This window comes from Megascapheus bottae, chromosome 3, assembly GCF_031878675.1.
Source record: "Megascapheus bottae isolate mThoBot1 chromosome 3, mThoBot2.hap1, whole genome shotgun sequence".
Lineage (NCBI taxonomy): Eukaryota > Metazoa > Chordata > Mammalia > Rodentia > Geomyidae > Megascapheus > Megascapheus bottae.
This window is the reverse complement of record NC_143511.1, coordinates 8,300,341-8,327,084: the sequence shown is the minus strand read 5'-3', so window position 1 is coordinate 8,327,084 and position 26,744 is coordinate 8,300,341. Positions and strand designations below refer to the sequence as shown.

General features: G+C 46.5%; 1 long non-coding RNA gene across 1 annotated transcript; it reads left to right on the top strand.

Moving 5' to 3' along the window:
• On the top strand, nt 1–26,744 carry LOC150064911 (uncharacterized). Its single transcript, XR_016534842.1, has 3 exons — nt 1–2,756; nt 8,876–9,132; nt 24,731–26,744. It is a non-coding gene; the product is annotated as an uncharacterized LOC150064911 (long non-coding RNA).

Sequence of the window (26,744 nt, the reverse complement as noted above, 5' to 3'; positions counted from 1 at the left end):
CAGTGTTCCTCTTCAACGATATAAAACCAAACAGAGTGACCTTGCCGGAGAAGACCTATGGGCATCTCGTGCAAAGCCCCAAGCAAATGTCTGTCCTGACACACCCCAGAGGGTTCCCCTCCCCATTCACACCCCAGAACCAAGACAATCCAGTTCCATCCTGGCTTTCATTGCACACCTGAAATTTTAGAAGGAAATCAGAAACCAGAATGAGGGAGGCTAAAGTTACAAAAGTGGAGGAAAAGCAAATTGGGAAACAAGTGTGAAAGTCGAAAAAGCCAGGAGAGGTGGCAGGCGCTGGTGGCACACACCTATAATCCTAGCTACTCAGAACTGAAACCAGCCCCAAAGTCCAAGAGACTCTTACATCCAGCTAATCACCAAAAGCTAGCAGTGAAGCTATGGCTCAAGTGGGAGAGATCTAGCCTTGAGCAAAAAAAAAAAAAGCTCAGAGACAGTGCCCACCCAGGCCCTAAATTCAAGCATAGAAAAAGAAAACAAAAGAAAAGTCAGGAGGGGAGTGTAGGCAGGATAGCAAGATTGCACAGCCACTCTCCGACACCAGTGTGATTTCCACAGAATTGTGTTCTCAGGGGCCTTTGTGGCAAACAGCAGACAGAGAGTGAGTCCCTGCAAGAAGCAGCTCAATGACAACTCTAATTTCTGAGACAACTTGAAAGGCCGCTTTGAAGATAGATGGTTTCAAGCCAAAGCCACTGTCTTGCATCTATGAGGAGCAGTAAAGACCTCTGCACAGGAGCCTGAGGCTGGCTTTGGCACACAGCTCTAGCAGTTGGGGGCCTGCGAGCCTTGGCTCCAGCCCCAGCCCCCATGTACAGTCCTACTGACCTGTGGTGTCCCAGAGCTTAGTCTCTGAGGGTCTAACACTAACTTCAGGTCTGCAAGCCCAGATGCCTTCAAAAGTAGAACAGTCTGGGTGGGCTTGCAGAGCCTTTATGGCTACCACATGTGTAAATTCCAGTCATCAATTCAATCTCTCAGGTTCTGGCACTAAATATCCATCTTTCCATGTCTACAGTGGAGTGGCAAAGGCTGCTCTTCAACTTTCAACCAGAAAGGGTTGGGAGGGGGAGGCAAAGCAAAGCATATTTCCTTGGCTAGAATGGGCCAGCCAATACCTCACTCGGTGATCACGTGTTTTTCCCCATCAATCAAGTGAGGCCATTATTCATGCTAGTCTGCATCCAGCCTTCATTCACTTTTCCAAATTCCTCAACTTTTTAACAGAAGTCTCTTGGTTGTATTCCTACATACACATTTTTGTCCTCCAGATTTCTGACAGACCCCTGAGAACGCATCTGGGTTGGTCATTCTGTATTCCTCACTTCTAACCCTAGAAGCGCACGGCACTGTCTACAAGCTATGCTACTGTCTTGTCTATCAGGAGAAAACACCGAACAAGGCCTAGCTAGGAGCTACTGCATGGCTGTTTAATTCAAACAGCCATGGAGCATGGTCCTGTAACCCACAAGGCAGCAGGGGTACGCATGCTGACAGAGATGCTTGTATTCCTGCAGCTCAGCACATCCCAGACATTAGCACGGAGCTAAGAAGCCCTTAGCTCTGCAGAGAAGTCTGTGAAATGGCCAGCATTTCACTTCATTCCAGAGGACGGAAGAGAAGACCTGCAGGAGTCCACAGGCTTTGCCATTCCCACTGCCACAGGGTACATGGGAACCAGCCAAAGGAAATCTGGGTTTAAGTAGACAGTCCTCAAACATGATGATGAGAATGTACCATGAATGACAGCCCAAGGTCCACTACAACCACACTTGAGCCGGGCACAGTAGCTTCCCTCTGTGTCCCAGCCTTCTCTCCAGGACCCTAGGTTTCTGGCCCTTCTCCATGTTGTCTAAAAACCCAAATCCTGAAGATCCCATCCGACAAGCTCCTCACTTCCACTCGAGCTTATTAATCACCGCTCATCCCAGAGTTAAATATGGCTGCGACCATAGTCACAACCCCTTCATGTGGTCATCGATCTCACACCTCCCATCTGCAAGACTGAACCTTCCTCTGGGATTTTCCACACATACCATACGCAGCTCTGCTGGCAGCCCCTTTTCCTTCTTTCTTTTCCTTTTTTTTTTTTTGTACCAGTATTAGAGGAGCTTTAACTAGAACCTGAGTGCTATACCTGAGCTCTTTTTTTCTTTTTCACTCAAGATTAGCACTCTATCATCACTTGATTCATGTCCCTCCTTACAACTTTTGGGGGGTTGTTGAACTGGAGATTAGAGTCTCAGGGACTTTCCTACCCTGATAGCCTCAGATCTCGAGTTCTATCCAATAACCAATTTGTCTTGATTGTGTCTCTGATGACATCATCTGTCCAGTTCCCACCCAGCTTTGCCATAGCAAAGCTCTAAGCTGCCATAATGGCTTCTCCCTGGCTTTTGACACCTGGGATCCCCCAATGATGGGGCACAAATAGTAAGGTGCACATCAGCAAAGCGAGCATGAGGATGGGAAGCTGAACAATCCAGGGGTAAGCCACTCTTGAATAACAAATCCTCAAATCTGTCACCAGAAACTAGGACACATCCATTCTGCCACAGGCTCTCTCGTTTATCTGCAAAATGAGCAATCAGTTGAGTCCTTAGAGAAGAAGGAGCAAGGACTGGCTTACCCCACAGAGATCGAAGGTCACTGAGAAGAACTTGACTTCGATGGTGCCTAGAAGGGAGGGCAGAGGTTTCCCAGGCAAGAAGAGGAAACAAGACACCTGAGACCAGGTGAGTCACTGCGTGGTGTTTTGAGATTAGCCAAACAAGACTGGCTAACTAACATACAAGGTATATTAGAATACAGAAAAGCAGAAAGAGCTCAAGAACAGGGCTCAAGGCCAAGTGTCTCATGGCTGCAATTGCAGCTACTCAGAAGGCTGAGATACAAGGATGGTAGCAGCCTGAGTAGGAATGTCCATGAGATTCTTACCTGCAGTTAACCTCCAAAAATCCAGAAGTGGAGCTGTGGCTCATGTGATAGAGCACCAGCCTTGATAGAAAGAGCTTATGGACAGCACTCAAGCCCTAAATTCAAGCCCCAATACCAGTGCACATGTGCGCGCACGCACACACACACACACACACACACACACACACACACAGTAACAACAGACATAAATGTGTGTGTATATACTTATTGCACAGACATTCCCAGCTAGCAAGGACCACTTTTCCTTCCTTTTGCTTTTGCCTCAATTGTAAAGGAACAGGAACACTCAATGATACAAGGATCCAGGGCTGAGGAGAGCTTACTACAGACAGTTTTAACATAAAAGAAATAGTGAAAGGTTGGGAGTTTGGTCTAATGGTAGAGTGCTTGTGTAGCATGCACAAAGATGTGGGTTCGATTCCTCAGTACTACATACATAGATAAAGCCAGAAATGGTGCTGTGGCTCAAGTAGTAGAGCTCTAGCATTGGGAAAGCCCAAGGACTGTGCTCAGAAGCCAGGAGTAGAGGAGAGAAAAGAAATAGTGATCAGATCAACCAGAGTCAGAATGCAAGAATCCTTGAGTCTGTTGCTAGAAACATGCAAATGAACACAGTGAAAGTCTACATGTTGTCATGGTCCTCACTGCCTGAGATGACAGAGATGAGGAAGCAGCAGATGCCCCAAAGAGAGTGTGTGTCAGGAGGGCAATGTAGGGCTCAGAAGGCAGAGTAAAGGGGTGACAGACAGAGAAAGGCAGACTGTGACTTCTCTCTATGTAAAAAATGACCCATTACTTTCCATCATTTATTAGAAAAGGGAAAAGAAAGAGGGCACTGGTTGCTCACACCTGTAATCCTAGCTACTTAGGAGCCTGAGATCGCTATTCGATACCAGCCCAGGCCTGAAGAAAGAAAAGCCCCAAGAAAGTTCATGAGACTATTATCTTCAGTCATGCAGCAAGGGCCAGAAATGGAGCTGTGGATTCAGTGATAGTCACTGAGTGAAAAAGCTAAGGGACAGTGTCCTTGTGATGAGTTCAAGCCCCAGGACACACACACACACACACACACACACACACACACACACACACACACACACACACACAGAGTCTCTACTGACTTGGAAGTTCAGGCAAATAATCATCCATGTTTTTTTTCTTTGTCCGTTATGGGGCTTGAACTCAAGGCCTGGGGACCTATCCCTGAGCTGTTTTTACTAAAGGCTAGTACTCTACCACTTTGAATACCACTTCTTGTTTTCTGGTGGTTAACTAGAGATAAGAATCTCACACACCTTTTTACTCAGGCTGGTTTCGAACCCTGATCCTCAGATCTCAGCCTCCTGAGTAACTAGGATTACAAGTGGAACACCAGTGCCCAGCTATCTTGGGGCTTCTCTGAAGGAACAGATGGCTTTGTTTGTCCCCTTAGTAGGGTGCAAGAAGAGCCTGAGGGCCTGAGGAAGTACATTTGCTTTCATTCCCCTCTTCTGGCCCTCTGTGTATTTCCTTCCCCCTTGTATTCAGAAATAAAGATAAACTGCTTAAGTCTACAAATTTGCTTCCTCTACCTGCTTCTTCCCCTCTTTATTCACAACAGCCATTCTCCACCACAGATGAGCAAATGAAACCGAATAAAGAATGAGTCAGGCATCTCTGACTCTAAAACTGAAGGCCCTGAATCTGGAAGAAGAGGAGATAGAAGGGTACAGGATATGTCACCTTCTCCTGGGTTGGGGGTAACAGGATGGGACAGGCCAGTGAGGTAAACCAGGGAGGCAGGGTCTTTTTAGGGTCTCCTTCAATCCAGGGTCTTGGGGTTCTTCTCCACTAGGCTTTTCAAACTGGCCTGGATTGCTAGGCATTGGTGGCTCACATCTGTCATCCTAGCTACTCAGAAGGCTAAGATCTGAGGATCACAGTTTAATGCCAGTTCAATCAGGAAAATCCATGGAATTCTTATCTCCAATACCAAACACCTAGAAACAGAATTGTGGCTCAAGTAGTAGAGTGCTAGCCTTGAGCAAAAAAGCTAAAAGATAGCACATAGGCTCTGCAAGACACCCCCCCCACACACACATACACATACACAAACACACATACACACATACATATACACATACACAAACACACATACACACTCACATACACATACACACACACACCCATACACATGCACAAACACAAATACACATACACATACACAAACCTAGCCTGGACTACATGGAAGCTACCCTGTCTAAGCCCCATCCCCCTCCCAATCAAAGCTCAACCTGAAAAAGAACACAAACACTCTTACTGCCTCTTACAATCATCTTAAGTGCAGAGCACAGCCTTGTTCAAGTGAAACAGCCCCACTGGAATGAATCCAAGTCTCTGTGTGCCTCCCCCCAAAAAGAATTCCTGGACTAAATGCTTCTTCCCACCCCACTTGTGATGGTAGGAGGTGGTGCCTGGGTAGGTAAGCAGGTCATGGAACCTTCTTGAAAGAATCAGTGTCTACTCCCCAAAGACCAAGGAGCCTTCCAAAGTGAGAACACAGCACAGGACACAAACTCGCCACATATCAAATCTGTCAAACTCTGACTCCCCAGATGCCTCTGTGTGAGTGTGTGTGTGTGTGGTTCCACAAGCCACCTTGGAGACCTGATCACACCTAGGAACTCAGGTAGGGGGGCTGGTTAGGAACATTGCACCCTGGGGGTTTATTGCCCCCCCCCTGTATTCACAACAGCAGCCAACATTTATGTCAGGTCTCCCAGTGCGGTTCTCATTTGCAGCTGGGTTATAAGACAAGGGTGAGGGACTGGGAGGCAGAGCAAGGGAAGGGGCTGAGAGGACAATGTGGGGACAGACTCCCCAGATACTCCAACACACCAGTCAGTCCACAGGTTTCTGATTTGTTTCTCTGAGCTATGGTTTCTTCCTCTTTTCGTGGGGAAGGTCAAATCCCAACCAAACTCCAGGACTTCGTGGGGGGCAGGAGGGCTCTGCTGTGTGGTTCTGTCCCCTAGAAGAGCTGGGAGCAGGGGGCTTCAAGAGCAAGAAGATAAACGGAATCTGCTCTCTGTTTTCATGTATAGTAACAAGTTTTAGCTAATCAACCTCCAAGTTCATTTGGTTTTGTTCTTTTTTTGGTTGTTCTTTTAAGCCCACTGTGAATCAGCATTTGTAGTCTCAGGACAGAGGTGACATTGGCACTCTCATGAAGAAGCTGACACTTCTACTCTGGTCACCTTCCCACATAGGTTCAAGCTGTAAAACGGTTTAGGACACACTCTGTGCTGGCTCTGGTCCCCTACATGAGGCCTCAAGGCACTAAGGACTTGAAGTTCACTGGAAGTCTTGCCCTGGGGATTTTGAATCTCCCGGCAAACACCACACTCTGGCCTTGAACCCACCCCTACTTTACAAAAAAAAAAAAAAAAAGCCAGTGATCCATTGATGCTGAGCTTCCCTTAGTCCCAACAAAATTAGGACCTCTGAGCCAGGTACCATGGCTCATGCCTGCAATCCTAGTTGCTCAGGAGGCTGAGACCTGAGGATCAAGGTTCGAAGCCAGTCCAGGCACTAAAGAACGTGAGACTCTTATCTCCAATTAATCACTAGAAAATGGGAAGTGGGGCTATAGCTCAAGGGGTAGGGTGGTAGCCTTGAGCTGAAGAACTTAGGAACAGTGCCCAGGCCCAGAATTCAACCCCTACGACCCACCAAAAAGAAAAAACATGACCTTTGTTCTATGGAGAGAATCTTAAATCTTTGCAAATGTGTTCATTTTGTGCCTTAAGACCATGAAGTAACGCTTCTGATCTAAAAAAAAAAAAACACAAAAAACAAAAAACAAAAAAAAACAACAACAAAAAAGCATACCCCTTGCTGGCCTCTGGTGGCTCAGGAAACTGAAGTCAGCCCAGAAAGGAAAGTCCAGGAAGTTCTTATTTCCAATTAACTACCAAAAAGTGGGGAGTGCAGAGGTAGCTCAAGGTAGCTCAAGAGGTAGAGCACCAGTCTTAAACAAAAAAACTTAAGTGGACGGAGGGAGGGAGGGAGGGAGGGAAGTGAGGGAGGGAGGGAAGCATCAAGGGAGAGAGGAAGGAAGGAAGGAAGGAAGGAAACACTGAAACAGGCATTGGAAATCAGAGCCACTGTCACTTTGCAGTGGAGTCACTGTTACTTTGCACACTCACCAGCATGTACCCCCAACCTATCACATTCTCCTGAGACATCTAGTTTTTCTTCAGTTTTTTTTTTCCCCCTGAGGCTATTTTGGCTGCAAGATAGACTCTTAGTAAAATAACAAGGACTTGACAAATAAAAGGAATGCTTAAGGATGCCTTCAGAGTAATCTTGCCAAGCCAGGAAGCCATCTAGATTTCAGTGCCTCAGTCAGGTAAGAAACAATTTGCCTGGAGAACAAAAGAGAAACAATAATAACAAAAGCCACTGTCTATCTCCTTTTAAGAAAGCAAGACACATACACACATGCACACTGTATGCATTCTTGTGTGTGTCTGCAGGTACATTGATGTGCATGCACACACATAAATGCATGCATACATTGCACTGCATGCTCCCATATGCACACATACACATTCATACAACCAACCATGGCCAGGTGAAGGCTATGTGTAGATTGTATGTTATACTATCCTTAAATCCTTGGGTGATCTTTTTCTTTTTTTGGGGGGGGGGTGGCCAGTCCTGAGGCTTGAATTCAGGACCTGAGCACTGTTCCTGAGCTGCTTTTGCTCGTGTATAGGGCTCTGCCACTTGAGCCCAAGCACTACTCCCAGCTTTTTCTACTTATGTGGTACTGTGGAATCGAACCCAGAGCTCCATGTATGGTAGACAAGCACTGTACCACTAAGCTACATTCCCAGTCCAAGACAGTTTTTTAAGAGACAATTTTCTTTTGCTTTTTTTGTGTGTGCCAGGGGGCTGAGATCTGAAGGTCGTGGTTTGTCTCCAGCCCAGACAAATCTGAGAGACTGTTAGCTCCAACTAACCAGCAAAAGGCCAGAAATCCACTGGATCAAATTGTAGAGTACCAGCCTTGAATGGGAAAAATCTAAGGGAGAGCTCTCAGGCCCTGAGTTCAAGCCATAGGGCTGGCACACATACAAATGAAAACTGTGTGGGTGGGAGTTTGGCCTAGTGGTAGAGTGCTTGCCTAGCATCAGCAAAGGCCCAGATTCGATTCTTTGGTACTACATGTATGGAAAAAGCTGGAAGTGGTGGTGTGACTCCAGTGGTAAAGCACTAGTCTTGAGAAAGCCCAAGGACAGTGATCAGGCCCTGAGTTCAAGCACCAGGACAAGGAAGGAAGGAAGGAAGGAAGGAAGGAAGGAAGGAAGGAAGGAAGGAAGGAAGGAAGGAAGAGAAAGAAAGAAAGAAAGAAAGAAAGAAAGAAAGAAAGAAAGAAAGAAAGAAAGAAAGAAAGGAAGGAAGGAAGGAAGGAAGGAGAAAGGAAGAAAAGAAAACTGTGTCATGGAATCCCCCAGAGGACCGGAAGGACGCTGTATTTAGGGCAGGGCTGGTGTCGCAGGTAGGTAGGTAGGTAGGAAGCCGACATCCCCATTTACCCACCCAGCCCTCTGTCCACCTGTCCATCCATCACCCATCAGGATCCTCTGGCTCACCTCCGACCGAGGCCTACCCTCAGCCCCACCCCTTGGCGGGCGTGTGGGCGTGGCTGCCGGGGAGCGGGGCGGGGCTCCCGGCCCAGGAGGCGGGAGCTCCGCCCCGTGTGGGCTCCCCACATAAAAGGAAACGCAGCCTGTGTGGTCCCAATAGGAGGAGCAAGCTTCAGCAAGCCAGGTGCCCCGCAGGATCAAAGCGGCGCGGCCACCTCCCAGGGAATCCCCGCCAGCCAGGAATGCGTGCCCCTCGGCACTGTCTTTTCTTTTCTGACCCACAGGCTACAGGTACCGTTCCCAGCCTGGCAGAAGGTCCCACGCCCTCCGCCTGGCAGACATCACACCGCCCACCCCACACTGTCCATCAATGGCCTTCAAAGGAGCCGCCTCACCGGCTGCCCGCCCCCGCAGCGCCCGCGGCAGGGACCGGCACAGGACACCAGCTCTCCACTGGGCTGGGGACAGACGCCCACCGCTGTCTACACCGACCAACTCCAGCAGGCTCTTGTTTCCTTGTGGAAGAAACTGAAAAGACGAGGTGAGCCAGGTACCTAGGACTCACCCTGTAATCCTAGCTACTCAGGAGGCTGAGATCTAAGGAGTGTGGCTGGAAGCCAGCCCAGTGTGTGAGATTCTTATCTCCGATCAACCAGCAAAACACAGGGGAGTGGAGACACAGTTCACCTGTTGGGGCACTAGCCTCATGTGGGGAAAAAAAACAAGAGCTCAAGGCCCTAAATTAAAGACCGAACACCACCACCACCCCCCAAAAAAGAGGGGGCAGGAAAGTGAAGCAAGAGAATGTGGTAGAGGGGGTGAATTTGATTAGGTTCTATTATATTCATATATGGAAATGTCAGAATGAAACCCTCCTTGTACAATTAAAGTATGCTATTAAATTAAGTATTAAAATGGGGCTGGGAATGTGGCTTAGTGATAGAGTGCTTGCCTACCATGCATGAACCCCTGGGTTCCATTCCTCAGTACCACATAGACACAGAAAAGCAGGAACTGGTGCCGTGGCTCAAGTGGTAGAGTGCTAGCCTTAAGAAAGTTCAAGTCCCAGGACTGGCAAAAAAAAAAAAAGATTAAGGAGAGCCAGTGTGGCCCACACCTATAATCCTAGCTACTCAGAAGACAGAGATGTGGAAGCTCACAGTTCAAGGCCATTTGGGGAAGAAAAGTCTGAGAGACTCCATCTCCAAAATAATCAGCAATAAAGCAGGCTGTAGGTGTGACTCAAGTGGTAGAACACCAGTCTGGTATTCTGCCACAAGGACCTGAGCTGGAACCCCAATACAGAAGAGGGGGAAGTCACCAGAAAAAAAAGATAAGCAAGTAGGCGGGGCTGAGATCTGAAGAGCAGGATTCTAAGACACTCTTATCTCCAATTAACCACCAAAAAGCCAGAAGTGGAACAGTGGCTCAAGTAGTAGTAGAGTGCTAGCCTTGAGCACAAAAGCTCAGGGACAGTGTCTAAGACCTGGGTTCAAGCCCTAGGAACCAGCACATATACAAAAAAAGACAAGCCAGTTACAGGGAAACCTAAGACTTGGGATGCAGAGAGCCCAGGGTGACCTGAATGTCAGGAAAGGGAAGGCAGAGTAATCAGCCAGCCGTGGGCTACAGCCTGGGGACAACTGCAGTCACCTGGCCCAGTTAGACAGGAAATGCAGGAACTAAGTTTCTGGAGGTCATGGGTGGAGGAAGGAAGGCCCTGGAAGGCTCAACACTGAGGGTGTGTGCAGCTAGACAAACCAGAGCCTCGGGGTCCCCAGTGAGTGTTTGAAACTCAGTGTGTACTGTATAAAGCTGTCTGGAGGAACGAGAGATGGAGTGAATGGACAGAGGACCAGATGAAGCACCCCACTCTGGGTGTCACACAGTCAATAATTCATGCTACCAGGGCCCTACCCATACCTCCACCCTGGGGTGGGTCCTTTCCATTCTGGAGACCAGCCTGAGGTTTATTAACCCCTGCTTTTCCCAGCATTATCTCACACAAATGGTGACAGAATAGTGCTAGGTGCAAATCCAGGCAGAGCAGATGTGGGTACTGCACCCACATGCCACCGGCTCTGGGTTTCACAAAGGGCCAAGGCCATGCACCAGCTGTTGGATACAATGGCCCTGAAGCCAGCTGCTGCCTCAAGAGAAAAGACAGTGCCCCAGCTGATATGGGGTCACAAACACCAGACCCAGCATCTCCCACCCAGGCCAGCCACTCAGCCACATGCTTCCACACACGATGATATTTAATACACACATCCAAACATCTCTCCTAGAGCTGTGCATTCTGTCCCCAAATTATAGAATCCTCAACCCACAACCCAGAATCCTCATGAGATCAAGGACAAGTAAGATCACAGCTTTGTGTTACCACATTGAGGGGCCTTCAGAGGTTCTAACAGGTACTTAACTCTCAGTAAGAAGCAAACTGGGAACATGGCTACTTTCAAAGAAAACAAAACTAGTCACCAAGCAAAGTAGCTCATGCCTGTAATTCTGACCATCCCACACAAACAGTTCGTAAGAGATCATGTCTACCAATAAAAAGCTAGGTATGGCAATTCATGCCTGTCATTGAAGGGATGGAGGTAGGGAATATAAATAGAATTGTGGCCAAGACCAGCTTGGGCATAAATGTAAGACCCTATCTCAAAAGCAACCAGAAGCCAGGCACCAATGGCTCATATCTGTAATCCTAGCTACTCAGAAGGCTGAGATCTGAGGACTGTTATAAAAACCCAGCCTAGGCTGGAAATTCCATAAGTGAGATACTTATCTTCCATAAACTACCAAAAAGCTGAAAGTGGAGCTGTGGCTCACATAGTAGAGTTAGCCTTAAGCACAAAAGCTCAGAGGCAAGTACTTAGGACACAAGGGGGGGGGGAAAGTATCTCAGGAAACAGTAGCAAAAGCACATGCAAGCAGATCTCTTTCAAAGTAAGAAAATAAACTAGGAAGTTCCCAGTGGGGTGCAGAAGCTAGGGCTGAGACTAGAGGCTAGAGATACCCAGGGGTGGAAACAAGGAATAAGGCATGCCTGGTCCAAGGACACAATGCTATCTGCCAGAAACTTCCAAAACTCTTATCAGGCTGACACAAAAGTATTCGCAGCCTTGTCCTTGTCCTTGTAAGTTCAGATCACTAGATACAAAAGAACATGACACAATCACTACAAATTGTGTCAGGGGGAGGAAGGACCCCCACTAACAGTGTAGAGGTGATGCCAGCGCCCCCTCAAACCACTGGAAGGTCAGGAGTGCAGGCATGGGTCCACTGAGGTTTGTGACTTAAGGCTTCTTTGGGGTTCAATGTCCTGAATAAATGTGTGGGAAAGAAAAGCAGCTGGGCACTGCTGTCTCACACCTGTAATCTTGGCCACTTACAAGACTGACATCTGAGGATCTCGGTTCAAAGCCAGTCTGGGCACTAAAGTCCATGAGACTCTTTTTTTTTTTTTCTCTATATTTTTTTTATTGTAATTAGTAAAAGGGTTACATGATATTTGCCAGATAGAAGGTGCATTAATTCACATACATTGATACCCTTTCACATGTCTTGGTGTCCATGAGACTCTTATCTTTAATTAACCACCAGAAAACTGGAAGTGGAGCTGTGGCTCGAAGTGGTAGAACGCTAGCCTTGAGCTGAAGAGCTCAGGGACAGTGCCCAGGCCTAGAGTTTAAGCCCCTGACAAAACAAACAAGCAAACATCTAGAGCCTGGAGCTAGGTACCAGTGGCTCATGTTTGTAATGCTAAGCTACTCAGGAGGCTGAGATCTGAGGATCACAGTTCAAAGCCAGCCTGGGCAGGAAAGTCTGTGAGACTCTTCAATGAATGACCAAAAGCCAGAAGGGAAAATGTGGATCAAATGACAGAGCACTAGCCTTGAGAACAAAAGCTTAGGGACAGTGTTGTCCAGGTCCTGAGTTCAAGCCCCCCCCCCACAAAATCTGGTACTATAGGAGACAAAATGCTGATGTCCCCACAACACACAGATGTGAGGACAGAGTCAGCACATGGGTGGAAATAACCCATGTATAGATAAAAAGACAAGCGGTAATTCCAGGGGTCAAGGGGATGCAGGACAATGAAGATCACGGTCAAAGTCTTTGTCAGCTCCTAGCATCTGCTCAGCCCATGTTGGCACTGGAAACTGAAGCCTGGATCTAAGTGGAGCTTAGCTGGGTTGGTACAGGTTAGAAAGCTGAATTCAGCACTGAGAACCCAGCTGGACAACCACCAAGAGCCCTGGCCACAATCACAGAGCCATGGCCATCACTAATAGCTTGGTCAGCAAGCAGCTGGCCACAGATGGCAGAGCATACTGTACATGGTGTCCCAGGAGCCACAGTAGTCAAAAAGGCCACACCCATCTGAGGCCATCTGTGAGAAGAAGACAACGCTCCTGGACACTACTGACCACCAGCTCACAAGAGCCATCCATTGCTTGGGGTGGGGCTTATAGCCATGCGCAAAATCAAACAGGAAGACTAAGTGGCATGGGAGTTTTCTAAAAGACAAACTAGCCACTGACAAACTAGCCTTTTAGCTAAGGGATCATTCATGCAGTTATAGCCAGTGCCCTAGGTTTTCTCGGAAGTCACTCCAGAGGAGACAGGAGAGGTCAGCAAGTGCTCAGGGTGGGGTATGGGTTTGTGGTAATGACACATTATGCTTCTAAAATGAAACACTTGCAAACATCTAAACAGACTAGAAATGCAAATAATCCCGTAATTTGGTACAGTGTGAGCAGAGCACTTTTTTCCCCCCAGTATTGAGACTTCAACTCAAGATCTCACTTGTTTTCTTTTCCACTCACAGCTCAAACTCTACTATTTGAGCAAACACCTCCATTTCTGGCTTGGTAGTGGTTAAGTGAAGAGTTCCAGGGACCTTCCTGCCTAGGCTGGCTTCAAACAGCAATCCTCACATCTCAGCCTCCTGAACAGCTAGGATTACATGTGTGAACCATTGGTACCTAGCACCAGAGCACCTTGTAAAAAGCATGTGATCAATAGTACTTATCTTGAGCTGCTTAAAAGAAGCTCAGGGACAGTGACAAGATCCTGAGTTCAAGCTCCAGAACCAGCAGGGGGGAAAAAAAGACATGATAAAAGCATACGATAATCATTCCAGTTTGTTTGTTTTGTCCATGGTAGGACTTGAATTCTAGGCCTGGGTGTTGTCCCTGAGCTCTTCAACTCAAGCCTAGCATTCTACCACTTGCTCTACCACTTGAGCCATGGCACTACTTCTGGTTTTCTGATGGTTAATTGGAGATAAGGGTCTCATGGACTTTCCTGTAATGGCTGGATTTGAATTTTGATCCTCAGATCTCAGCCTCCTGAGTAGATGGGATCATAGGCAGGTGTGAGCCACAAGTAGTTGTTTTTTTTTCCTAATCATAAACAAAAGGTCTGAAAAGCACAGTATGCACTTACCTGACCTGTAGCTTGAATGATCACTAAGTAAGTGCAGGGAGAAACTGGCGTTAAAGAGCAAGGTAAATCAATCTGTGTAGTCAATGACATGTCTCATAAGTTTTCTGACAGCATCATCTGGCTAAAATCAAGCTCATCAGAGGGAAAGGAGAAAGGTCTTCCAGGGACAGACAGGGGTCAATGCTGTCCTAAAGTAGGCTACTGTGTTTTCTTTGGGCATGATTTGAGTGATTTGCTAACAATACAGCAAAACCTTCACATGCAGTGTTGAGAGCCAGTGGGATCCTCTAGAAGGTAGACCTAGTGGAAGGTGATTAGGTTATTGGGCTGTGATCAAGAGCCCAACCCCTGCGGCGCCCGGCACCCCTGACCAGCAGGGAAGAACAGACACCACCCGAGGATCCTTCTCGTATCACGCTTTATTGAAGAGCAACTTGATTGAAGGGAGAGCTGAAGCAGAGGGGCGCTGGGCAGGGAAATGCGGCTGCTTATATACAATCAAGGAACACGGGGCTTTCTACCATTGGCTATTCTGTTGCCAGGGCCATTTTAAAACTCGGGATTGGTCAGGCCATTTGCGTCATACGTGCAGACTCAATGGAACGAGCAAGGGCTCTGCACTCACATACCAAATAAGGAGAACTAAGAAGTTGTTTACAAGGAGTGAGGCAGGAAACAGGCGCCATCTTGTAATGGCGGCCGCTCCGGCTCCCCACATCTCCCCCTTTTTGTTTTGTTGCTGCAAGCCAACATACCTGTTGTGAAGAGAGTAGAGGTGCTGTCCTCCAAAATAAACTCGAGGTCCCATTTTAGAGGAGTGACCCAGGTGGCCAACCCTGGATCCCTCCCCTCCAGGCCCTCTTTTCCCCTTTGTGGAGATGGGCTAGGGGCGCAGACCCATATGCTGACGCACATGCTCTCCCTGACCTGTTAGGGTCAGGAGTGGTACTTTGTCCAGCATTTCACAACTCTTGGCTGTCCGTACTCCTATTCCTCGTGCAATAGACCAAGGTCTCGAGGGTGCAAAGGCAGTACAGGGCACTTTTAGTTGGCTTTTACAGCTGCAAGCCAAATTTGGGGGGAGTGTCCCTGCTCCAAGGCAGTGAGTGCATGAGCAAGTGTTGCTCTCTAACTTCCTATTTCAACATACCCAGCCAGGCTTGTGGGGACTCTTGCCGCTGAAGAGCCACAAAAGCTTGTTTAATAACCATGTAATCGCGCTTTCTTTGTCTAATAATTTGTCTACGCAAAATTAAAACAAACCAGCATAATAATCCTAACCCAACACATAAAATAACAATTAAGGACACACTTCCAGCCCATTCTTTAACCCAACTAAGGGATTGAGACATCCAATCTACCAATTCTCCCACAGTAGCAATATTAACACGGGTGGAATTTACAATCATAATTTCCTGTCGTAATTGATTAGTAAGATTTTCAAATTCTTGAGTCCAAGATCCTTGAAGCATATAACCCAATTCTCGGGATAAATTTGCAGCATGTGAAAAATTATGATAATCCAAGGAAGTTATACATAAACCAGATGTGGTTCCTACACACATTAATTGAGTAAATTGAAACATATAATCCATTTGTTCTTGCAACAAGTCCACTCTTTGATTTAAAATCATAAGTCCTCGGGCTAAATGCTGATTTACTTGTACTTGAGTATCCATAGCTTGTGAAACCGCTTCGGACAAAGTATTTAAAGTAGTCGCAGTCTGAATGGAGGTGACCATAGCGGCAGCAGACGCAGCGGCAGTTGCAATTAATGAAGACACTAAAATAATTAGTGCAGTCACTCCAAAATCACGCTTTGATCTTCTTCTCAATTTCACTATTAAATCATTTTCAGAAGTTTCTACCGGAATAGGAATAAAAGTAGGCATACGCATAACCACAGCAGAATCAAACTCACTAGCATTCCAGCACTGACTTAAATAGCATACAGTAGAGGAACAATTTATAACTCCATCAATAATATCAATTGAATTAAAAATAACAAACATGAAGGGAAACCATACACATACAGGGGTAGGGCCATAACTGCCCTTAAATGCACAATTATTTAGGGTAACATTATTTCTTGGTGCCCTAATTGTACAAGAACGTGTACATTGACTTGAACTGGGGCAACATGGCCCTGAACTGGGACAAATTATCATAATATCTCTTTTAATGGTGCTATTACAATGCCTAAACTCTCCTCCATTAATAAAAGCCAAAGCATTACTAACACTACAAGCATATTTCCCACAAATTAACCAAACATCAAAGGGATTTTCAGTATCTTCTTCTGCTCTTTGAAAAATATAATCACGTCTACATGAGGCATGGGTAAAATTCCCAAAATCAGCGATAGCAGGGGAAAAACGAAAACCAGAAGCAACATGAGCATATCTAGAACTCTGACAACCTGTCCACTCCCAAGGCCACCAAGCACCACTAGTGCATTTTGGAAACAATAAAGGAAAACTTTTTGTAGATCCTGATAAAATTTCCCCAATTTTCATGTGATTTCCATAAGATGGAACATACCCCGAATATCCCACCAGCCCTGCCTTTTGATATACCATTGAAGGTGTTACCGCGTCACCATTTGGCTGGGGATAAAACATTCCCATATTTTGTCGATGAAAAATTATACAGGTACTCAAATTCATAGATAAAGTAAAACACAAGGTCTGAGTCAAATTCAAACTTAAGGAGAAATTTCCTCGTCCAGAATCATAAGGGATAGATGGTAATTTCAAGGAACTATTAGTCGTAAATATATATGGATATACTTTAGAAGTGCTAGTCACTGGCATTGGCAGAGGAAATGTCTTCATTATTGCCCACAATACTCGAGTCTCCATCAGTGGCCACAACAGCATTATTTGCAGCAGTAGGATTTTCAGAATGCTCATCTTCTTTGGGTTTTTGACTTTCTTCCAATGTCCTCACAAGGCGCTGTGGTACCCAATGGGGGGATTCCTGTCCCTGTGGAAAAACACAAACAGCTCCCCTGGATCTCTGAATTACAGGATCCGGTCCATACCATTTATTATCAATAACATTTTTCCACATTACTTTTTGTGTGGGTGGTATTGCTATTTTACTGGCATGTCGATCAGCAGCTGATTGTCCATTGTCATCCACTGTTACATAATTTAAGGTAAACAGTGCAATGGCCAGCCTTTCTCTGGGGGAGGCATCTCTGCCTATACCCTCCTTTTGTTTAAATAAGAGTTGTTTAAGTGTTCTATTGGCGCGTTCCACAATTCCCTGACCCTGGGGATTATAGGGAAGGCCAGTGGAATGGACCACCTGCATTTGAGTGCAAAAGGAGCGAAATCCGGCAGAGGCATAAGCAGGGCCATTATCTGTTTTCAATTTTAATGGTCTCCCCCAGGCTGCCCAGGCTTCCAGGCAATGAACTTTAACATGGGACACCCTTTCCCCTGTAAGGGCCGTGGCATGCAATATGCCAGAGAAAGTGTCCACTGAAACATGAACATATTTTGTCCTGCCAAACTCAGGCACATGAGTAACATCCATTTGCCATAAGGCATTAGAGCAAAGGCCTCTAGGATTAACTCCAATTATGAAAGAGGGATGATATACTACACAGGATTGACAAGCTTTAACAATTTCTCTAGCCTGTTGGCGTGAAATGGAAAACTTATAACGAAGGGTTTTTGCAGAAACATGATAAAGTTGATGAAAATCTCGTGCTAATTGAACAGAATTATGGGAAAGGCCCACCAGGGCTCTGGCAGTCAAATCCACTAAGGCATTGGCTTCTGACATCGGACCAGGCAAGTTAGTATGTGCCCGAATATGACCAATGAAAAAAGGATTTTTTCTTTGTAAAATTAAACTCTGAAGTTGGGATAATATATTTGAAACTGTACTGCTACCTTTTATGGAGGCTGCGACTTCCAGGGATGCCACTGCATTAACTACATATTGTGAATCAGAATATAGGTTAAAAGACTCAGGAAATTTTCCGAATACTTCTAAAACTGTTAGACATTCAACTACTTGTGGAGTTTCTGGTCGAAAATTTAAAGTTACTGGCTCTTTTCCTTGAACTACATAGGCACCTCGGCCTGTTTTTGACCCATCTGTAAATATAATTAGGGCATTACTCAGAGGCAGTTTTTCCGTAACTTTGGGAAAATACACCCAATCTTCACGCACAAAATTCAGTAGTGGATGTTTGGGATAATGATTGTCAATTATATTTGGAAAGGAGCACACCAAAACTGCCCACCAGTCAACAGAGGCAGCCAATATTTGTACTTGTTGCCGGGTATAAGGAATAATTAGTTTGTCAGGAAATTTTGCAAAGTGAGTCAAACACGCCTTGCAACCTGTAAGAGCTAATAAAGCAACTAATTCTGGAAAATACTGAATAGTTTTTAAGCCATAAGAATTTCCGTGCAGCCATAACAATGGGCCTTTTTGCCATAATACTCCTGTAGGATAATTTTTTGTTTTAAATATACACAATAAGATTGGCGCTGATGGATTTACACGCAAGAGTTGTGCATTTTCTATGGCCTGTTCAAGACGCTGAATGGAACTCTTAGCCTGAACAGTCAATTTTCTAGGTGAGGTAACATCCGGGTCTCCCTCCAATAAGGAAAAGAGAGGCAGCAACTCAGAGCGAGGGACATTAAGAAAATGTCGGACCCAATTCACGTCCCCCATTAATTTTTGGAAATCATGGAGGGTATGCAAATGACTTGTTTTCAAGATGACCTTTTGGGGTGTCACAGCTATGGGAGAAATTATGGAACCTAAAAACTGAACCTTTTCTGAAAATTGCACCTTTTCTGGTGCCAAGTTTAAGCCTGCCTTTGCAAGGAGTTTAGACAATTTACTAAATACTTGAAAAAGGATATTCTGCTCAGGGGCAGCTATTAGAATATCATCCATATAGTGAAGAATTCTAACAATGGGAAATTGCTGTCTCACAGGGAAAAGAACTGTGTCAACATATAGTTGGCATATTGTAGGGCTATTGGCCATTCCTTGCGGAAGAACTCTCCACTGATAACGTGCATCAGGTTGTTCATGATTAACAGAAGGCAGGGTAAAAGCAAAACGTTCTCTATCCCTGGGATGCAAAGGAATAGAAAAGAAACAGTCCTTAATATCAATAGATATAATGGGCCACCAGTTGCGGCGCCCGGCACCCCTGACCAGCAGGGAAGAACAGACACCACCCGAGGATCCTTCTCGTATCACGCTTTATTGAAGAGCAACTTGATTGAAGGGAGAGCTGAAGCAGAGGGGCGCTGGGCAGGGAAATGCGGCTGCTTATATACAATCAAGGAACACGGGGCTTTCTACCATTGGCTATTCTGTTGCCAGGGCCATTTTAAAACTCGGGATTGGTCAGGCCATTTGCGTCATACGTGCAGACTCAATGGAACGAGCAAGGGCTCTGCACTCACATACCAAATAAGGAGAACTAAGAAGTTGTTTACAAGGAGTGAGGCAGGAAACAGGCGCCATCTTGTAATGGCGGCCGCTCCGGCTCCCCACAAACCCCTGAATTGCAACTTGACTTCCTGTTTCAAGACAGGCCCCACCCTGTCCTCACCAAAGGCTAAACCAATGGTGTCTCCTTTTTCCCATTTCAGCCTCCATGAGGGCGCTAAACATTTTTTTTTTCTTTATACCTCCCACCTACCTGTCCTTCCTAAGGAAAAGGAATCAGAACCTCAAGCTCTAGAGCTCACCCTGCCTGCAGACCTATGTCTGTAGTGTGTACTCACAGAAATTTGGATCTCCTCTGAGGACCCTTCCCAGCCTCAGAGCCGACAGTCCTCTAGATCAGTGGGCACTGTGCAGATCCACAACCACACCATTGTAAGTCCATGGGATACTGTACCAGACTCAACCTATATCTCTGGGTTAAGGAGTAGGCTGTCCACTGTGTCTTCTGCAAATCCCCTTTGCTAGCCCAGGTATGTCCGCAGTGGCTACTCCCTTTGGGCATTCTCTGCACCCAGCTGGTCCTCTCCAGAGGTACCCCCATTCATCCTTCACCCTAATATCCTCTTTAAAAAGAAGCCCCCAGTCAAGAGCTGATGGCTCATGCCTGCAATCCTAGCTGCTCAGGAGGGTGTGATCTGAGGATTACAGTTCAAAGCCAGCCCAAGCTGAAAAGTCCCTGAGATTCTTATCTCCAGTTAACCACGGACAAACCGGAAGTGGTAGAGTGCTAGCCTTGAGCAGAAAAGTTCAGGGACAGCACCCAGGCCCTGAGTTCAAGCTCCATGACAGACCCAAAAAGAAGAAAGAGGAGGAGGAGGAAGAAGAGGAGGAAGAGGAGAAAAGGGAGGAAGGAAGGAAGGAAGGAAGGAAGGAAGGAAGGAAGGAAGGAAGGAAGGAAGGAAGGAGAAGCAACCCCTGTTAAACACCCCTACCCATGCTGCAGCTCTCTCCCTTCCAGGGCCCACAGGTCTGCCTGGCCCTGGTGCCTGGAAGACTCTCAGTGAATGGACACCTAATTCAACTCCTCATCCTTCCTCCAAAGTTGGCCAATTCTATAAATGACTTTGAGTAATTTCGGTCCAATATGTCCCGAGGAGTGTGTTGACATTCCTGACTAGGGTTTGTGAATGCATTCTTGGAGGGTAAAAATTAACCAGCGTCAGCCATGGTGACTGGTCCCCACTAGCTCCTGGTCCCAATCAAAAAGGCTGCTCAACTCTTCCAGTGCTCAGCTCCCCAGAGTCACACCCAAGAGCCAAGGCCAGGTCCCATGCTGTTCCTTCCAAAAAAGCAGCCAAGGAAACCCTGTGTAATTGCTCTCATTGATCATTCCCTCTGGCATGTGGTTCCCAGACTGAACCATTTATCCAAATTAAAACTGTTCTCTAGAAACAACATCAGACCCCTTTAATTGAAAATAAAACCAAGCAGCCCCGAAGGCTTTTTTTTCCCTCTTATTTTTATTTTTTTTAATGAAAGACATTCTTCCTGATATCTCATTCTATTAATCACTGAGTTTACACAATCTGTCAAAATGGCTTGATAAGAAAGCTCCCTCCTCTCCTTTTCCAGGGGTCTGATTCGCGCTCTGTGGAGGACAGTGTGAGGATATGGTGAACACACCAGATTCTAGCTACAACTAACCATGACAAGGAACCCCAAAAAGTGGTGGCTAACCCAGAAGGCCTGAAAGTGGACGGCTGCATACATATATTTAATACTATTATTTTTCATCACCATAAGGCTGATACAGCCCAAGGGTCCATTAACTAGTGAATGTACCAGTGTAATGTGGCATGTTGACACATGCCACATATGACTCAGCCTTAAAAAAAAAAATGATACATGCAAGAACAAACCGCCAACCGCCAGGCACCAGGGGCTCACAGCTTCAATTCAAGCTGGTTCAGTACTAGCCCAGTCAGGAAAGTCTATGAGACTCTTATCTCCAACTGGCCATCAAAGTGGTAGGGGACCGAACCCTGAGTTCAATTCTAGTACTGGCACGACAGATAGATAGATAGATAGATAGATAGATAGATAGATAGATAGATAGATAGATAGGCAGGCACATGAACAAACCTTGAAGAAATTATGCTAAGAAAACTAAGCCAGTCACAAAGAACAAATTCTATGTGGCTCCACCTCCTTGAAGCCCCATAGAAGGTAGGCTCACAGTCCAGGTGCAGCAGCTTATACCTATAATCCTAGCAACTTGACTTACAACTGACATTGGTTTGAGGCCAACCCAGGACAGAAAGTTCTGGGTATCCTTTCTTAACCAATAGTTGGAACATGGTGGCCTGCACTTGTAATATGAGCTGTTCAAGAGGCTGATATCAGGAGGATCATGATTTGAGACCAGCCCCAAAGCCCTAAGGATTCCATCTCAATTAAAAAGTTGGGTGTGATGGTATGCACACCAGTTATGGTGGTAGTGTGAACACACTTGGAATGATAGTTGTCAAAGAGTGATCATTTTTAACAGGTAGAGCTCCAGTTTTACAAGATGAAAGAATTCTAGACAGATGGCTATAGAGCATGGTTATGTATCTAAGCACTAGTAATGGCTAAAATGTTAAACCTCATGCCATGTGTATTTTACCACAAGATTGTTTTACGTTTGTGTCATTTGACCTCCAATCACTAGCAATCTTTCCAAGAACATAACTAGCCCAGATCTTCTCAAGGATCTATGTACAAAGATACACACAGGCATATATGGGCTAGGAATGTGGCTCAGTGGTAGAGTGCTTGCCTAGCATGCATGAAGTCCTGGGTTCCATTCCTCAGTACCACATACACAGAAAAAGCCAGAAGTAGCACCATTGTTCAAGTGGAAGAAAAAGAAGCTCAGGGACAGTACCTAGGACCTGGGTTCAAGCCCCAGGACTGGCCAAAGAAAAGGTGGGGGTAGGAGCGCACAACTGAGCAAGGCTAACATAATAACATAATAGCATCTGGGATGTTCCAATTTAGATCATAAATGTGGCCCTGGTTGGTCACAACCTGTGTGGACCCTTGGCGGTGGGGCTTAGTGAGAGGAAGTTAGCTCATAAGGGGTATTAGGGCCTGATCTCTCTCTCTCTCTCTCTCTCTCTCTCTCTCTCTCTCTCTCTCTCTCTCTCTCTCTCTCTCTCTCTCTCTCTGCTTTCTTCTTTCAGCTTCTCTGACATCTGATCTTCAGAATGAGTCTTAAACACACACACACACTTTAAAAAAAAACCATGTAAGCAAGCAATTGGTCAAGGACCAAAATCTCTGATATCACACATCAAAATAATAATTCCTCCTCCTCCTCTCTCCTTTTCTTCTGTCTTTACCAGTCCTGGTGCTTTAACTCACTGCCTGGGCACTGTCCCTGAGCTTCTTTTCTTTTACTCAAGGCTAGCACTTGAGCCACAATGCCACTACAGCCCTTTTCAGTGTATGTGGTAATGAGGAATTGAACCCAGGTCTTCATGCATGCTAGGCAAGCACTCTACCACTAAGCCACATTATCAGCTCCTCTTCTTTTTTCTTTTTTTCCTCTCTTCTTTTTTCTTAATTCTTTTTTTTTTCTTTTTGCTAGTCGTGGTCTAAAGCACTGTCCTTGGGCTTTCTCAAGGCTAGCATTCTACCACTTGAGCCACCATACCACGTCTGGGTTTTTCTATGTATGTGGTACTGAAGACCAAACCCGAGTCTTCGTGCAAGCACACTACCACTAGGCCAAACTCCCCCCACCCCCACTCTTCTTTTTTAAACTTGATTTTTTTCATGCATTTTGTTACATGCTGGAAAGCTGACAAGCACAGAGTACAGTAATATTTGAAGGACAATGTGCCTGCTTCCTTGTGTTTCCTAGCTGTAGCAAAGTCTATAATGAGCACTTATTCTGTAAAACTTAGTTGAAAACCCCCTAATTTGAAACCAAGGACAGCCAGGCACCAGTGGCTCATCCCCGTAATCCTAGCTACTCCAGAGGATGAGGGCTGAGGGTCATAGTTCAAAGCCAGCCGGGGCAAGAAAGTCTGAGACTCTTATCTCCAATTAAGCACTGAAAATGCCAGAAGTGGAACTGTGGCCCAAGTGGTAGAGTGCTAATGGTAGTCCTGAGGAAAAAAAGCTCAAGTATAGCACCCAAGCCCCTGAGTTCAAGTCCCAAGACTAGCACCAAAAGTAAAGCGAATGAATGACTAAAAGCAAAGGCACACAGTCTACCTAGATGGGTCCTGATACTTACTGAACAAATGCTGCACACATCCCTAACCAGCTTATCACAGACACAGACACAGACAGACACAGACACACACACACACACACACACACACACACACACACACACACACGGGATTCCCTTTCCTTCACCCCTGGACATTGCACTCTACAGTCCATTCCTGATGAGCTGAACTGGAAGCACCTGTCCTCACTAGACTGACAAATGCTTTTGTCACTCAGGCCTCTGCTGTGTCACCAGTCCCAGCTAGTACTCCTACCTCCCAAGAACAGGAAAGTCAGCCCTGGCGGCAGCAGGAAGGATGTTTTCCAGACCCTGGGGCAAGGAGATTTTTAGCAAGATGAAGGTAGAGGTGGGTCTGCAGTCAGTCAGTGCTGACAGGAGCATAGATACACCAAGTGGCTCCCTACCATGCTCCAGCCGAAGCTCAGGGTTCCCTGCAGGTGTGCCCCAGACTGCAGGTAAGGGATGACCAGGGCAGCCAGGACAAAGAGCGATTTTGTTCTAGGTTGATGAGATGCCAGAGTTTGGACTCTTTCCCTGTCTCTCAATCTGAACACACCTTTGATCTACCTCCAAAATGGCTAGTGAGGAGAGGGATGGAAGCCCAGGGAAATCTCTAGGAAAGGTGATGGATTACAAAGTGTAGAGGAACACCAGGCCCAGGCCCAGGGAGGCCTTTGTTCTGGAAGGAATGTGCACAGGCGCCCTGGCTAATGGCCCAGCCTGGCCCCAGGGCTGCCAGTAGGCCCAGCCAGATGTGGCCTTACACAGTTTATTGGAGTTGTGCGCTAAGGTAATGGGGAGAGCTCAGATTCCTGAACCCTCTGGTGGGAAATAACCAGCGCCCCCGGTGCCTGGAGTGGGCGGGCCTTGCCCATTTAAAAAGAAAAAAAAACAAGTGAGGGTAGGCAGCCCGATGAGCCCTGCCCACCAATTAAGGAGCAATTTATTTCTTTTATTCCTACAGTGACTGCTTCTGCATTCCCGTGCAGTCAACAGAACAAGCATTGGCTCCCCATTCCCAAAGCAGGTCCACAAAACCTACACACAAGTGGCGCCACCCTGCACAGTCTGCACAGCCGCACTGCACACAGCCGCTACAATAAGGAAAGGAGGTGAATGCCTTTGGTCCACTTGGAAGTGTCTCTGGATACCAGGGGTGTGGCCTGGTAGTGCAGGGTGTGGGCGACCATGAGCAGGCACCCAACTTCCTGGATTTAACGGTAATGTGGAAGAGGAAGGGAAGGAAAGGGAAGGAAAGAAAAGGAAGAAGGAAACAAGGAAGGAAGAAAGGCAGTGGTGGAGTACTAGCCTTGAGCAAAAAGAGCTCAAGGACCACTCCCAGGCCCTAAATTCAAGCCCCACAACCCCCCCCCAAATCAAATTTCCAGTTCATGCTGTGGTCTGAGATCTGAGGATCATGGTTCGGATCCATCCCAGGCTTTGGAGTGATTCTTCTCTCCAATTAACCACCAGAAAACCAGAAGGGATGCTGTGACACAAAGTGGTACAGTGCTACCTTTAGCTAAAAAGCTCAGGGACAGGACCCAGACCCTGAGTTCAAGCCCCAGAGAGAGACAGACAGACAGACAAGAGAAACAGACAGAAGGGGGGCAGGCACTGGTGACTCATGCCTGTAATCTTAGCTACTTAGGAGGCTGAGATCTGAGGATCATGGTTTAATGCCAACCTAGGCTGGAAATCGATGAAACTTTTATCTCCAATAAACTACTCAGAAAAAACTGGAAGTGGCACTGTAGCTCAAAGAGTAGAACACTAGCCTTAAACACAAAGAGGCTCAGGAGAGTGCCCAGGGTCTCAGTTCAAACCCAAACACTGGGGGGTGGGCGGGGGAAGGAAGGACAATGTATGGGAAAAGAAAGAGGAGAAAAGAAATGAACAGAATAGCATCTTCCTGGGTCCTACATGTAGATCTATCAAATACATCTTCTAATACCTTAGAAACAGAAAGAAGGCCTACAAAGGGTGTTCAAATGTGGTTATTTTTCCCAAAAAAAGAAGAGGAAGAGGAAGGGCCTGCAACTTCACGTGCCATAATTAGCTCAAAGGAAGGAAGGAATATAGAAAGGGGCTGACCTCAGTGTCTAAGGAAGCAGCTGGAGCTCAAGGTCTAGCTACAGTGGCCAGTGAGTGTCCCCAGCTCCAAGCCTGGATCTGCCCATTCAAGCTGGGGTTACCCCAGGTGGTTAGAAGCTGGAATAATCAATCCCTGCACCCCCAATTCAAACCCAGACCTTGGCTTCCAGAGGATGCACACAAGGTATTGAAAGTCATCACAATTCAACGAATCTTGCAGCAGACTTGGGAGATGAGATGACTGATTAGACCCAATTATGGGTAAAGAGTCTCAGGCCAGCACAGGTAATCAAGGATGGGACTGGGGGCAGGGGGATAATTAAGGGCAGAGAATCTTTCTTCTAGTGATGTTCCCCCATGGAGCAGTTGTTTCTGATCTGATCAAGGAATGCTGTACTGGAGAAAAGGTTCCACAGGCATGGACCCCTGTTAACACTAAACAGTGCTCTTTCAACAACAATATCACCATGGTTTTGTGGGGCATTCCAAGGGCTTCTCACTTGTGCTGTCCCTCACACCCACGGTGTCATGTGCAGGCCCCAGTGGGTGCTGGGGCCACCAGGTAAAGGATCCCAGGTATGGGGGGGTGGGGAGCTTGGAGCCAGACAGTGGGCGTTTCCCAAGGACACACCCTAAGGGTGTGAACTCAGCACCAGAAGAAATAGGCACAGGGGCTGAGAATGTATGTGGCTTAGTGGCAGAATGTTTGCCTAGCATGTATGAAGCCCTGGGTTCAACTCCTCAGTATCATATAAAGAGAAAAAGCCCCCGAGTTGTGCTGTGGCTCATGTGATAGAGTGCTAGCCTTGAGCAAAAAGGTCTGGGGCAGTGCCAGGGCCCTGAGTTCCTCAAGCCCAGAGACTGGGAGAAGGAAAAGGAAAGGA